The sequence below is a fragment of the Hylobates moloch genome, unplaced genomic scaffold (assembly GCF_009828535.3).
Source record: "Hylobates moloch isolate HMO894 unplaced genomic scaffold, HMol_V3 SCAFFOLD_1, whole genome shotgun sequence".
Taxonomy (NCBI): domain Eukaryota; kingdom Metazoa; phylum Chordata; class Mammalia; order Primates; family Hylobatidae; genus Hylobates; species Hylobates moloch.
In genome coordinates, this window is record NW_026652276.1 from 204,195,552 (window position 1) to 204,212,114 (window position 16,563).

The 16,563-nt window shown below is 36.2% G+C and overlaps 1 pseudogene; it reads right to left on the reverse strand.

The window, feature by feature from the left end:
• Positions 1-13,256: 13,256 nt before the first annotated feature.
• Positions 13,257-16,179, reverse strand: LOC116810983 (acyl-protein thioesterase 1-like; annotated as a pseudogene).
• Between the last annotated feature and the right edge of the window lie 384 nt (positions 16,180-16,563).

Consider the following 16,563-nt stretch of genomic DNA (forward strand, 5'->3'; position numbering starts at 1 on the left):
AATTTAGAAAGCACCTGGTTACCATTCTGATTCTCAGTTACCTTCTCTAAGACATATAAAGACAAATAAAAAAAAATACAGCTCAAAACAACTTCGGAAGCCAAGGCCGAATCAACTTTTTCAGAATATGCAAATAATTTTTATTAAACTCCAATTCTGAAGAAACCTATTGAGCAACTCACATTCATCATCTAACTATACCATTGCAGCTGTAAACAGAGCAAACTTGAATGTGTATAAAAACACTTTTCAGCCCTTCTTTCTATTCCTTTATGTGACAGTGTAGCTGCTAAGCAGTCATTGTGCTTACCCTATCTCCATAATCTGCATTACTCTGCCTCAATCCATTTGAAAGTGACTCTGATAAAACAGTTTGGCAGGGAATAGAGGGACTTTGCCTTGACACACTGCAGTTCTACCACAAGTCTTACTATCCAAACCATTGTTAAGAAATGTTAGTTGGATTGACAGACTTCATTTCCTCCTTTTAAGAAAAATATAATCCTTCTTTACATCTCTTCCCCCAAATGATGGCACGTATTTGAGAGTTATTTTATTTTATTATTAGTTTAATTTAATCTAACATCAATATTCTCTCCATACCTAAAACATTCATGGCAATTATCTGCTATTCCCCTATCCCACAAATTCCTTAAAAATATATATATATAATAAAATAAAAAACTATTGCTTAATTTTTATCTTTTATTGTGATGTTATGCTCCCTTGGTCTGAAAGCCTGAAAGCCTCATGAAAGTCTGAAAGCCTCTTTTCATCTTAGCCTTGCTCCTTGCTGCCTAGTATCATTAGCTCAGAAAATGTATTCTTATAATAGCTAATAGGTAAACTCTTTCATATTGGGAGATGCTCTTTAGCTGTTTACTAATTATATAGTTTGGATGTTTTGTCCCCTTTATATCTCATGTTGAACTGTGACCCCCGATATTGGAAGTGGACCTAGTAGGAGGTGTTTGGATTATGGGGGCACATACCTCAAGAATGGCTTGGCACTGGTCTCATGGTAATGAGTGAGTTACCACTCCATGAGTTCCCATGAGATCTGGTTGTTTGAAAGAGCCTGGCACCTCCTTCCTCTCTATCTTGCTCCCTCTCTTACCATGTGACAAGCTGGCTCCCCTTTGCCTTCTGCCATGATTAGAAGCTTCTTGAGGACCCTATCAGAAGTAAATGCTGACACCATGCTTTTTGCACAGAATGCAGGACAATGAGCCAAGTAAACCTCTTTTCTTTATTAGTTACCCAGTTTCAGGTATTTCTTTGTAGCAATGCATTTCTAATCTTTGTGGCTACACTTCTCCAAAAAAAAAAAAAAAAAAAAAAAAAACAAAAAAACACTGTTAAAAAAATATAAAAGAAACTACCTGAAGCCAATCCAAGCAGTAGTCAAAAAATTTGCTGCATCAGACAGTTTTTAGCACAACCCACTAGTAGGACCTTAGAAAATCCAGTCTATATAAGATAAGGGAAACTTTAAGTTAATTTTTACACAGAATTATTCGTATTCTTACAAAGCCAGTAGCTTGTTGTGACTGATTATCCCGGAAGATGTTTTAATAGACATTGAGTTAAACCATTTCCCAGAATTGACTTTGTTGCCAAATATTTTCTCTAATTACCTGGGAGCTACTTCTTTGTTTGAGAATGTGCACTTTGAACTTGGGCAAAAGACATAATTAGTCAAGACTAACTTGAAAGTAAGAAAAATTGAGGCAGAAGTAAAACTACTCTGATAAGGGGGCCAAGAGAATTCAATGGGGAAAAGAATAGTCTTTTCAACAAATTGCACTGGAACAACTGGATATTCACGTGCAAAAAGTGAAGTGGAACCCCTGCCTCACACTATATACAAAAATTAACTCATAATGGAACAAAAGCCTAAAGATAAGAGACAAAACTATAAAACTCATGGAAGAAACATAGATTTAAATCTTTGTGACTTTAAATTTGGCATTCTTTTTTCAGATATGACCCCAAAGCCTAAGTAACCAAAGAAAAACTGGACAAATTGGACCTCATTAAAATTAAAAGCTTTTGAGCTTCAAAGACACAATCAAGAAAGCGAAACACGAGCCTGAAGAATGAGAGAAAATATTTACAAATCTTATATCCGATAAGCGTCTAGTATTTGTAATACATATAAAAACAATTACAACTCAGTAATATATAAAACAATTTTTTTAATAGGCAAAAGATCTTAGTAGACATTTCTATAAAGATACACAAATGGCCAATAAGTCCAGAAAAGATTCTCAAGCTCATTAGCCATAAGGGAGATGCAAATCAAAACCACAGTGAGATAATTCTTCATGCCCACTGAAATGCCTGAAATGAAAAAAACAAACAATAACAAGTGTTTGCAAGGATATAGAGTGATATGGTTTGGCTGTGTTCCCACACAAATCTCATCTTGAATTGTAACTCCTAGAATTCCCTTGTGTCATAGGAGGAATCTGGTAGAAGGTAATTGAATCATGGGGGTTAGTCTTTCCCATGCTGTTCTTGTAATAGTGAATAAGTCTCATGAGATCTGATGGCTTTAAAAATGGAAGTTCCCCTGGGTAAGCTCTTTCTTTTTGCCTGCTGCCACCTATGTAAGATGTGACTTGCTTCTCCTGCCTTCTGCCATGATTATGAGGCCTCCCCAGCTACATGGAACTGTGAGTCCAATAAACCTCTTTCTTTTGTAAATTGCCCAGTCTCAGATATGTCTTTATCAGCAGCATGAAAATGGACTAATACTTGGAGAAATTGAATTCTCACACATTGCTTGTGAACAAAAAATTGCGCAGCCTCTTTGGAAAACAGTTTGTCAGTTCCTCAAAAAGTTAAACCTAAAGTTACACTATAACCTAGCAATTTCACTCTTAGGTATATACCCAAGGGAAATAAAAACATATCTGTATACACAACAACTTGTATATGAATGTTCATAGCAGCATTTTTCATAATAGCCTCAAAAACTGGAAGCAATCCAAATGTCCCTCAATTAGTGAATGGATAAACAAATGTGGTATTTTTGTACAATAAAATATTCAGCCATAAAAGGGAATGAAATTCCGACACATGCTACAACATGGATAAACCTTAAAAACCTTGTGCCAAGACAAGCCAGACACAAAGGCCACATACTGTATGATTCCATTAATATGAAATGTTTAGTATAGGTCAATCCACAGAGACAGAAAGTGGATGAGCAGTTTCCAGGAGCTGGGGAAAGAGGGATAGGAGGATTAACTGCTGATGAGTACAAGGTTTATTTTTGGGTTATGAAAAGTTCTGGAATTTGATAGTGGTGATGATTGTAAAACTTTGTGAGTATACTAAAAACAATTAAATTGTACAGATTAAAGAGGTGAATGTTACAGTATGTGAATCATGTCTTGATTTAATAAAAGATAAAACTACTCAAAATTACATAATAAATGTGGAATTATTTGCAAAGTATCAAACGCCTTATCAGCAGTTCGCACACATTTACTTTTAGTAATCATTACACTCTTACGTGAAAATTGTTTTCTAATAATCACTGTATTCGAATATAAAATTGAAAAAAAATTTAAATGTGCAGCAATTTGTTTAAAACCAAAAGTAGTAACTTCATTACATGTTATCATAAATAACATATTTTTAAAAATACAAATTTATTCTCCAAAAATAATACCATGAGAACAAGGTATAGTTTTTCTTCCAAATTTATTGAGGTAAAATTAATAAATAAAAGCTGTATATATTTAAGGTATTCAACTTGATGTTTCAATATAAATATGCATTGTGAAATAATCATCAAAGCTAATTAATGTATTCATCACCTCACAGTCATCATTTTTCTTTGCTTTGCTTTGCTTTGCTTTTTTGTAGTAAGAACTCTTAAAATCTAGCCTTTTAGCAACTATCAAGTATGCAATACAGTATTGTTAACTATAGTCACATTGTTGTATATTAGATGTGCAGAACTTATTCATCCGGCATAATAAATCTTGTGACCCTCGATCAAAACATCTACTCATTTTTCACTTCAGCCCATAGCACTACCCATTTTACTCTATGCTTCAGTGAATTTGACTTTTAGATTCCATATATAAGTGAGAAGATGTAGTATTTGTCTTTGTGTGTCTGGCTTATTTAACTTAGCATAATGTCCTCCAGGTTTATCTATGTTGTCAAAATGGCAGGATTTCCTACATTTCAAGGATGAATGATATTCTATTATACCTATGCATGACAATTTCTTTATCCATGTATCTATCAACAGACATTTTGGTTATTTCTATATCTTGGTTCTGGTGAATAATGCTAAAATAAAGATAAGAGTATGGATAACTCTTCAAGATACTGATTTCATTTACCTTGGATATATACCCAGAAGTGGGTTTGCTGAATCATATAATAGTACTATTTTTAATTTTCTGAAGAAACTCCATACTGTTTTCCATATTGATTGTACCAATTTACATTTCTACCAGTAGGATTGCCCTTTCTCCACATCCTAGCTAACCCTTGCTACCTTTGGACTCTGTAAGTCATGCTAAGATTGGGGCTTTGGAAAGTTAAGTATAAAAGTAATTTAAACAAATAAGTATTTAAGGATTTCAAAAAGACTTAAAGGGGGTTGTATTAGAGAAAGGGTCTTCAGAGAAACAATAGGATATGGGGGAGGAGAGGAGAGACAGAGAGAAAGATTTAGATTTATTGCAAGGAATTAATTGGCTCACAGGATTATGGAGGGTGGGAAATCCCATGATCTGCAAGCTGGCTGGAGACCAAGGAAAGCAAGTGATGTAATTCCAGTCTGAGTTTGAAGGCCAGAGTACCAGGAGAATTGATGTAAATTCTAGTCCAAGTTTGAAGGCCTTAGAACCAGTAGTTCTGCTGGTAAAATTCCAGTCTAAGGACAAGAGGAGACTGATGCCTATGGACTGAATATTTGTGTCCCCCTAATATTCATTTGTTAGGCTCCTCACCTCCAATGTAATGGTATTAAAAAGTAAGGCCTTTGGGAGGTAATATAAGGTCATGAGGTAGAGATCTCATAAATAGAATTGGTGCCCTTATTAAAAGATGCTAGAGTGTGTGCTCTTTCCTTTCTACCACATGAGGATGCAATGAGAAGACAGCCATCTAAAAGCCAGGAAAGGAGCCCTCACCAGACACTAGATCTGCTGGCACCTTACTCTTATACTTTCTAGCCTCCAGAAATGTGATAAATTTCTGTTATTTAAGCAATTCAGTCTACAGTATTCTGTTATAGCAGCTTGAACTAAGACACCAATGTCCTAGCTCACACAGTCAGGCAGAGAGAGAAAATGCTTCCCTCTTCCACCTTTTTGTTCTCTTCAGGTCCTCAGTGGCTTAGATGATGCCCAACCACATTGGGAAAGGTGATCTGCTTTACACAGTTCTTAAATGTACAATAAATTAGTGTTGACTGTAGTCACTCTGTTGTGCAATCAAAGACTAGATGATAATAATAATAATTTTATTATTATTTTGAGACAGAGTCTTACTCTGTTGCCCACGCTGGACTGCAGTGGTACGATCTTGGCTCACTGCAACCTCTGCCTCCTGGGTTCTGGTGATTCTCCTGCCTCAGCCTCCCAAGCAGCTGGGATTATAGGCATGCACCACCGCTCCCAGCTAATTTTTGCATTTTTTGTAAAGACAGGGTTTTGCCAGGTTGGCCAAGCTGGTCTTGAACTCCTGGCCTCAAGTGATCTGCCTGCCTGAGCCTCCCAAAGTGCTGGTATTAGAGGCATGAGCCACTGTGCCTGGCCTAAAAAACTAGATCTTATTTGTTCTATCTAATTATATTTTTGTACCCACTAACCATTTTTATTTCTCCAAACCACCCTTTCCAGGCTCTGGTAACCATCATTTTACTCTCTATCTCCATGAGTTCAATTATTTTAATTTTTTAGCTCCCAAAAATAAATAAGAACATGTGAACTTTGCCTTTCCATGCCTAGCTTATTTCACTTGTTTCAAATAACAGGATCTCATGGAGCTCCTTTTTAAGCCCAAATAGAACTCCATTGTGTATAGATACCAACTTTTCTTTATCCATTTATCTGTTGATGGACACTTAACGTTGATTTCAAATCTTGGCTATTGTGAATAGCACTACAATAAACATGGGAGTGCAGATATCTCTTCAATATACTGATTTCCTATTTTTGGGTATATACCTGGCAGTGGGATTGCTGGATCATAAAGTAGTTCTATTTGTAGTTTTATGAGGAATCGCTAAACTATTCTCCATAGGGATTGCACTAAATTACATTCTCACCAACAGTGTATAAGGATTTTCTTTTATCTGCATTCTTGCCAGAATTTGTTATTGCCTGACTTTTGAATAAAAGTTGTTTTAAAACAACTAGGGTGAGATGATATCTCATGGCAGTATTGATTTGCCTTTCTCTGATGATCAATAATGTTGAGCACCTTTTCACATACCTGTTTGCCATTTGTATATCTTTGGAGAAATGCCTATTCAGATCATTTGCCCATTTTTTAATTAGATTACTAGATTTGCTTTCCTATTTAGTTGTTTGAGCTTCTTAAGTATTCTGGTTATTAATCTCTTGTCAGATGAAGAGCTTGCAAATATCTTCCTGTATTCTGTAGTTTGTCATTTTGTTGATTGTTTCCTTTTCTATGTAGAGGTTTTTAACTTGATATGATCCCATTTGTTCCTTTTTGTTTTGGTTGCCTGCACTTGTGGGGGTGTTACTCAAGAAATCCTTGTCTACTCCATTGTCTTGGAGAGTTTCCCCAATGTTTTTGTATGGTAATTTTATAGTTTGAGTTCTTATATTTAACTCTTTAATTCATTTTGATTTTATTTTTGTATATGGCAAGAGACAATGGTCTAATTTTATTATTCTGTATAGAGATCCAGTTTTCCCCAAACCATCTACTGAAAAGACTGCCCTTTCCGCAATGTATATGATTGACACTTTAGTCAAAAATGAGTTCACTGTAGATGTATGGATTTATTTCCAGATTCCCTATTCTTTTCCATTGGTCTTTGTATCTGTTTTTATGCCAGTACCATGCTGTTTTGTTTACTATAGCTCTGTACTATACTTCGAAGTCAGGTAATGTGATTCCTCCAGTTTTGTTGTCCTTTTTTTGAGGATGGCTTTGGCTATTCTAGGTCTTTTGTGGTTCTAGGATTTTTTTTCTATTTCTGTGAAGAATGTCATTGGTATTTTGATAGGGATTGCACTGAATCTTTAGATTGCTTTGAGTAGTGTGGACATTTTACCAATATTGATTCTTCTGATCCACAAACACAGAATATCTTTCTGTTATTTTTTTCTTCAATTTCTTGCATCAATGTTTTATAATTTTCATTGTAGAGATCTTTCACTTCTTTGGTTAAGTTTATTCCTAAGTATTTTGCTTTATTTGTAGCTATTGTAAATGGGATTTCTTTCTTGAGTTCTTTTTCAGATTGTTCTGTTGGCATATAGAAGTGTCACTGATTTTTGTATGTTGATTTTGCATTCTGACACATTACCGGATTTGTTTATCAGTTCTAATAGATTTTTGGTGGAATCTTTAGGTTTTTCCAAATATAACATCATATTATCAGCAAACAAGGGTAATTTGACTTCTACCTTTCCAACATCAGTACTCTTTATTTTTATTTTTGTTTCTCTTTTTTGACTACTCTAGCTAAGACTTCTAGTACTATGTTCAATGGAGCGGTGAAAGTGAGAATCCTTCTCTTCTTCCAGGTCTTAGAAAAAAGGCTTTCTGTTTTTCCTCATTCAGTATGACACTAGCCTGTGGGTCTGTTATATATGGTTTTTATTTTGCTAAGCTATGTTCCTTCAACACCCAGTTTTTTTAGTATTTTTATCATTAAGGGATGTTGAATTTTATCAAATGCTTTTTAAGCACCAATTGAAATGATCATATGGATTTTGTCCTTCATTCTGTTGATATAATGTATCACTTTGAATGATTTGCATATGTGATTCATTTCGTATCCCTGGAGTAAATTGTACTTGGTCATGATGAGTGTTATTTTTAATGTGTTGTTGAATTTGAATTAATGTTTCGTTGATGATTTTTTTGCATCAATGCTCCTCATTAGCTTTCTTCTTTTGGTGTGTCTTTGTCTGGTTTTGATATCAGGTTGATTCTGGTCTCATAGAATGAATCTGGAAGTATTCTGTCCTTTATTTTACAGAACAGTTTAAGTAGGATTGGTATTAGTCCCCTTTAAATGTTTGGTAAAATTCGGCAGGAAGCTACCGGGCCCTGAGCTTTTCTTTGCTGGAAGAATTTTTATTACAGTTTCAATCTCATTACTTGTTTTTGGTCTGTTCAGATATTGGATTTCAGTCCCTTGTAATTATTATCTTAAAATATTTGTTGTCAAATAAAGATTGAATAGATTCAAACTGTATAGCATGATGATTTAATATATGTGTACATTGTATAATGATTACCACAATCCAAGTGATTACACATTTATCACCACCTATGCTCTACACTAGATGCCCAGAACATTTTTTATCTTATAACTAATTGTTTATACCCTCTGATCAATATCTCTCCATTTTCACCTTTCTCTAGCCCCGGCATACTATTCTACTCTCTGTTTTTTTTTTTAAGCTCAACAATTTTTAGATTCCACATACAAGTGCAATTATACAGTATTTGTCTTTCTGGGTCCGGCTTATTTCACTTAACATAATGTCCTCCAGTTGTGTCCATGTTATCACAAATGGCAGGATTTCCTTCTATTTATAGCTGAATAATATTCCACTCTATATATGTGTCACAATTTCTTTAACTTATCCAGCTATCCATTGATGGATACTTAGGTTGTTTCCATATCCTGGCTGTTGTAAATAATGTTAAAATGAACATGGCAGTGCAGATATCACTTCAGGATGCTGATTTTATTTCCTTCCAGTAAGATTGTTGGATCATATAGTAATTCTATTTTTAATTTTTAAGGAGCCTTCATGGTATTTCCCATGTGGCTATACCAATTCCCCTTTCTAATTTTTAAAGTAGCATCTTTTTGGTATTATTTTATTCTTTCCATTTATCTCTCCATTCATTCATCCCCTTAATAGAACTATATTTCAAACCCCACTTACATCAGATATATTCCCTTTTAGTGAAAGAGTACTTAGAGTAAAGGGCAAGAGGAAAAGAAGATAGAAGACCAAGAAAAAAGAAACTTCCACAATAACACTTTTACCAGAAAATGTGTGGTAGCAACATTTAAATAATTTACCACACTTTTATTAAGCTTCTTTTATTTCCCAGGTTCTGATTAGTGCTGAGGATATGAAGATTAATAAGATATGGTTACTACTCTCAAAAGTTTATTGTATAGTTTAAAAAAAACAGAATGTGTGAACAAGATTAAGAAACTGTTTTTGAGACTAATCAAAACCCCTTTAGGGGACATTTTGGACACAAAAGAGGTAGTGGTCAAATGTACTGTGTGAAGAGGAGGGAGGACAGAGATGCTTAGGACAAAAGAGATCATGGAAACAACCTTGTTAACTGAGGAGCTGTTTCCAGGCGAGCATCTGGAGGAAGGACTTTGCAGGCAAGAAGTAGAAACGTCAGATCCCCTGAGATTTTGTGGAATCTTAAAAAAGGACTTGAATAGACTAGGTGGGGTGTAAGTGGGATACTCTGAAAGAAGTGAAGCATGATGAACTAAAAGGAGTGGTTACATTCCTTCAATCATCTATTCATTTACAATGTGTAAAGTTCAAATTGAATATCAGGAACTGTTAGGAGTTGGCCTACAAGGATGAAGAACACGTAATTCTTACTGTGAGATGGTTACATCCTGGTAGATGAAGCCAAAATCTAAGCAAATAATTTCAGCAATGTGATAGGTATTAAAGTAGAGATTTGCAAGACACATGGTCGGAACACAAAGGGAAAAATTACACAACTCCTCCAAGGGGATTTAGGGAATTAAGATCGGGGTGAGCTAAGACATGAAGGAGGAGTGGGCAGTTTCTGGGAATACAGGAGTGGGGTTAAGGGCAATCCAGGCAAAAGGTATAGCACCAAAGATAAAAGATACATACAGGGTCTTACCTGTTGTTTGGTGTGCCCAGATCACGGGATCTGCATAGGAAAATGATAGGCAAGAGACTACAAAAGTCAATGGAACCTAAATGACAATGGGCCTGTAAATGCCAGGTGAAGAATTCTGGATTTTCTTACATAAGCTTTAGGGAGCCCTGCAGGAGTTTAGGAAGAAAAGTGGTATAATCAGGCTTACCTTTCAGAAAGGTTAATCTGGATTTACTAGGAAAGAAAACGCAGCTGACTTTCCTGGGTGGATACCGGTTGATTCATGGAACCTGTGGGAGAGTTGAGAACTAAACTCAAGACTGCTTTGAGGAATGACACCCCAAATCATGCTCAGAATTGACTCTGCAGAAAATGGCCATCTGAGACGCTGCTGTCACTGAATGCTACCATGACTCTTTTGCCAGAACCAAACCTCTTTCCACAACACTAGCCAGCAAAACAATCTACAGGGAACATCCTTCCTCCATCTATTCACTTCTGAATCCATGTGGACCATGAATAAATCTAATTAATAGGGCCAAGGTCTCATGCCTCTGCCATTTCTACTAAGCAGCTGGAGAAGGTAGATTTCTGATTCTACCTGAGGAAGGCTGGGCCCATAGTGTTAGAGATTCTCCAAGCTTTGCAAGTATGGCCCAAAGGTACTGGGCTGCTGTGGCAGAGAGCCACATCACCTGGCAATAGTATTAATGACAAACTGAAAACAGGCAACTTTGAGAAGAGTTGAAAACATTCTGCAATAGTTCAGGTGATATATGAACTCTGATGCTGATAGTGGGAATGGAAAAGAGAAATCAAAACCAAATGTGAACCTTTAGGAAGTGGGCTCTATAGAAAGAAAACGTGTTAGATAAAGATCTAAGAGATAAGACAGCCAAATGGAGCCTAACTTGAGAGACAGGAAGAATGCTAATCTTAACTAGAACTAGGAAAAAAGAAGGGCGATTATGTTAAAGGATGGTAAAAGTGGAAACAGACGAATACACATTTTGACATTTAAAATATTTAGTGATCTAGAAGTTCACTTTTTGGATATTTTATTTTTCAACAATACCGGCCAAATAAGATTTTATTTATTTATTTCAGAATTAAATTTTATTTTACATCCATAGAAATCATGAAAAACATTTACATTTTTCCACGAAACAATATAACATTTCAACAGAGTATTTCTGGCTGTAAAGAAGATCTTGTTGATTTGTACAATTGAAATAACAGTTTTTGTTCCTTAAAGTAAACAAAATGACTAGGTGAATGTTTAAAATTTTTGAGTCTAGATATAAACATATGGATTCATTATTAACATCCTATACAGTCCATTACTAAATTATTCCCATTATCAATTAGCACTCATGTATGAAGATTCATTATTAACATTGTTTTGGTCAGTTGGAATACAGTAGAAAAACACAAGCCAGAAATATTAAGCGCACATTTTTGCTACATATAAAACTGCATGGTAATTACACCACATATATAGGGTTCTGACTAACCTTTATTACCCATAAATTTTTTAAATCATTTTTACAAGTAATCTGGATATTTTGACTATCTGAAATCAAATGATTGCTATTTTTAGTGTTCGCACAAAAAATGAATTAAAAAATCATTTTACTAAGGTTAAAATTTCCAGTAAGTCTATTGGCAGATATAAATAAAGCAAAATTTTGGCCGGGCATGGTGGCTCACACCTGTAATCCTAGCACTTTGGGAGGCTGAAGGGGAGGATCACTTGAGGTCAGGAGTTTGGCCAACATAGTGAAACCCCATCTGTACTAAACCAGCCTGGCCGACATGGTGAAACTCCATCTGTACTAAACCAGCCTGGCCAACATGGTGAAACCCCATCTGTCCTTAAAAAAAATACAAAAATTATCCAGGCGTCAGGGCGGGTGCCTGTAATCCCAGCTACTTGGGAGGCTGAGGCAGGAGACTCGGTTGAACCTGGGAAGCAGAGGCTGCAGTGAGCTGAGATTGCACCACTGCCCTTCAGCCTGGGCAGCAGAGTAAGAATCTGTCTCAAAAAAAAAAAAAAAAAAAGAGGGAGATATGAAGCAAAATTTTAAAGGGATTGCTCATTTTCTATAGCAGTCAGCTTTAAACATATATACAAAATAAGTAAGCAAATGATGCTATGAGGAGATAAAATTATCTTAGAAATTAATTTTTAGGATCAGCCTTACATTTTTCAGAAAATATTAGAATATGATTTAATTATTTTTTCAGTTGCTTACATAAAATGAAATAATTATTCCTGTTACATGGGTTAAAGATTCTAATAACTAAATAGGCTTAAATTTGGACTAAGGCATAATTATTTGAAATCAGTAGTGCAAGTTTTAAGTAATGTCTGGTTTCTTCATGAAGTAACTATAGATTTTAAATACCTTATGTTTGTGATTCAGAATGTCAAGTCATAGCATGTGTTGACAGTAAATGTCTATGGCAGGGAAGCAATGTTTGGTCTGCTATGAAGGACAATAAAGAACACGTTTTTATCTTGAGAGGAGAACGGAATATTAAATAGAAATGATATCAGGGAAGAGAAAAGCCTGGTCCAAAAATAAAAGGGCCATTAATTGAAGAGAAGAATATTATTCTTTATTGATAGTTAGCATTATCCTTATTACTAGGACTAGTGTAATTCTTATTATATATTACAATCATTACATATATATGAATACATATGTAAAAATACAGACACTGCATGATGACTAAGCAATTTTGGAATAAATCCATAGACTAAGTCATAGAATGCATAAATTGTTTATATCTTAACTGCTCATTTATACCTGAACAAATTTTCATTAAGCATATCAGTAATTTTCAAATGATATAATAAAAAATCTGGTTGCAGTATTTCATTACTTTGCTCAATTATATTTGCAAAAAAAGAAACTAGCTACCCTGCCTATTTTAATATGAGTATATTCTGAGTTATATTATAAGAATACAGGCATATAGCTTAAAAGATCCTAAATTTTTCATGAGGAGACGTAGGATAAATTTCCTATAAGGTGTCACTGGTGTGTATTTGCAAAACATTTTAACACTGAAAACTTTAGAAGTTTGAAGATCAGACACTGGAAAAAGTACATACTCTACTACAATATTGCTGGTGTACTTCTATACAAGGACTCTTAGTGAAGTCAATCAATTGGATAAAATTGTAGAATTTTATCAGTGAATTGCTTGACATCCAATCACTTTCTGTCCACATGAAATGTGCATTATGCTTTCACAGGTTTTAAAGTTTACATTGGCTTGATTTACCAATATAAAACAACAAGAAAAAAATAAGGAAACCAAACATTGGGGTAATAATGGGTCACAATCTCTACAGCACTGGGGAATAGAAATATCTCTATTAGTACCACAAATAGGACCCTTTGGAAAGGAAGCCCAAAGTGAAAGCCAGCAGTCGCATGCAGTGACACCTGCCAGTTTCTGCTATGTGGTAAGACCAGTACATAAAAATAAAGCTCTTCCCTGAGAAAATCCTCCCAAAATAATTCTGTCAGAAAGAATGCCATTCTACACCTCTTGATCTACCAAAGCTTTTACATTTTCTGCTGCCTGTTTAATTCCAGGTTCCTCCTCCTGGGAATCTGGTGAAAGCCCCAAAACATCAAACCAAGAAGATATAGCCATGTTCATATTTGATGTCATGGGCATAATTGACACATGTGGGCAGATATATTTGATATGTGAACTTCTGATACCTAGAAAGTCTCTGCCCATCTGTGCCCGATATCTCCCCATCCATGAAGAAAAATCAATGCGGCTGTGGCCTTCAGGGCAGCAGACCCCATGGCAGGCAAAAGAGCAGACACACACTGCAGCACATCCACCCACTAGGTGGACTGTGCAAATGGAGGGGGCGTGGGCCAAGGGCTGGGTGAGCTGAAAGTCCAGCCGGCCTCACTCGGGCACTCACTCAGGTGCCATCATCATGTATTTAAGAAGCCGTTGGCTATATTCCAGGAATTGAGATGTTCACCCACATGTAAAAGTATTTGACTTCTATTCTCTGGAATAGATATGCATTAAGATTTTGCAAATTTAGAATATAGATAGAAATATTTAAGAGTTTGACATTTTTGACATGTCACCAGATGTTGCTTTTCCTGGTATTTAGTTCTATGTAGTTAGGGGTTGACTCTTCAGTGGTTTACTTATTTAAATACATAGTTTGTATCTCTATGTAGTGTCTATAGAGAACCTTTCTCTCTCTATTGTTTTATGGTGATAGCTGCTACAGTCTAACCAGTCCAAACTGTGAAAAAGTGACAAGAAAGATTAATTGCTATTTGTCCCACATCTACCATGAATCTTTTCCACTCAGGCAAACACTATGTAAATTTCCTGGAAGTGTCACTTGGGGGAGCTTGTGGCCTTGATCTGTCCCCATCAGATATCTGGCAGCCAGTGAACATGATCCTGGGCCAGGTGGAAGCAGCTTTTGATTGGCAGGTACAGCTCCCCTCCCCACCCCCCACCCCACCCCCAGCTTCTCCAACCCCTACCCCTGCCCCTCACCAAGATACACAGACAGGGTGAGGCTCTGGAGCAGTGTAAAGACCTGCCTATGTGTTGCCTGTTTCCTAAGTGCTCCCATGGCTTCCTTAGGACCTTTGACAAAACTGCTTTTCATCAGAAAACTTTGGACCAGAAGGCTTTCTTTTCTTGACATTTGGACCTAAGGAGTATAAGTGTTCATATCCCCTTGCAAGCAGTTCCTGAGTAAATAAGTTCCCTCCAGCTCTGAGCAAAGATCTGTCTTCATAGATTCCTTTCATCTGGACAGTTCTGACTAGCTACTGCTGTATGGCCTAAAAAATCTGCCCTTCATCTTTTGATTCTGTCATTCTTATAAAAACAAATAACAAAGTGCTCCAGACATCTTTGTACTGTCATAAAACCTAGACAAGTGAGTCTAGATTTACCAAAACAATCTTTCCTTAGTTGTGTATAATATACATAGTGTAATAAACAAAAGTATTACTTGTAATATGATGACAAGAGGCTCAGACGTGGAATCACCAGGCATGGGCTCTAATCTTTGTTCTGCAGATTGATTTTAAACTGTGTAAACTTGGGTAAGTCAACTAGGATCTTTGAACATTAACTAAAAGACAGGACTATATTTCAGACATTGAGGTATTTGTGAAAATACTGTTTTAACTACCAAGAGATCCACTTACAGATGTGTCACTGGTGCAGCATGTGATCTACTCAGGACTCAGCACAGCCAACAAGTTCCTGGATAATCTGACCACCCTAGGAAACATTCTCCTTCTTCACCCTCCACCACTCTCCCCTGACTCGTTGTGCTTTAGCACCCACTGGCCATGCATTCCTCATTAAGGTTTTGCAAAACTATTCTCTCTGCCAGCAGCTCTCTGTGTTCCATTCCCACTTCTACTGACAGGTGGTCAGCAGGTGCTGCCCATCCTTCAAGTTTCAGACTAAATATCAATTCCTCATATAAAACTTCCTGGCCCACCAGAGTGGCTGGAGTCTGATGCAACTAGAACCTATTTCCTGCACTTCTTTATAGAAATACTCAAGATTGTAATGTAAACATTATTACAATTAATGGTATAATGTCAGTATTTACCATCAGACTATAATTGGTATGAGAGCAGGGTGATTTTTGTATGGTTACTGGGTCTAGATCTCAGGTCCCTGGACAGTACCTGGGATATAGAAGGTGCTCAATAATTATTTGTTGAGTGAAAGAGTGAATTAACCCACTACATGCCCTCACATTTTCATGTCACTGCATATACTGATGCATCTGGTTGGGAGAGCCTTCTCTCTGATTTGATATTCCTTCAATCCTGGCAATCTAGCCTTTGTCCTCACCAATTGCCTTTGCCTATCCTCTCACCTGCAAATGACAAGGAAGAGAATCCATACCTTCTGCCCACTCTGTCTCACTTTCTGCTCACTTCCTGGACCCTGGAGCCTGCTTGCTTTGCCCTGTGGGATCCCTTCTCTGTTTTCTATTGTTATTGATTCCAAGTTTGGCTCTTGCTTGGAGCAGGTATTCACAGCCGTATGACTCATGGTGCAAAGGTGAAGGGTACCACAGGTACGCAGAATTGTTATGGTATATGGTGGTGGTGAGTGAAGACCCTTACTTCAAGCTTCTTTGGTTTACATTCTAATTCCTCCACTTAGGACCTATGTGGCCCTAGGTAGGTTACTCACTCTTATTGTCAAAAATGAAGATATTAGTTCTTCACTTAAGGCTTATTGGGAGAACCAAATAAGTTAAAGTGCTTAGAATAACACCTGGTCTTTTATATTAAGCTGAATGTCATATGACTTATAAAAATGGCTGTATTATTTTTGTACTAATAAAATAACTGATTACTATATATTTCAATCATGTTCAAAAATGCATTTATGTAAGTCCCAGATCTGCTCTATCCTTTAATCCAGACTCAA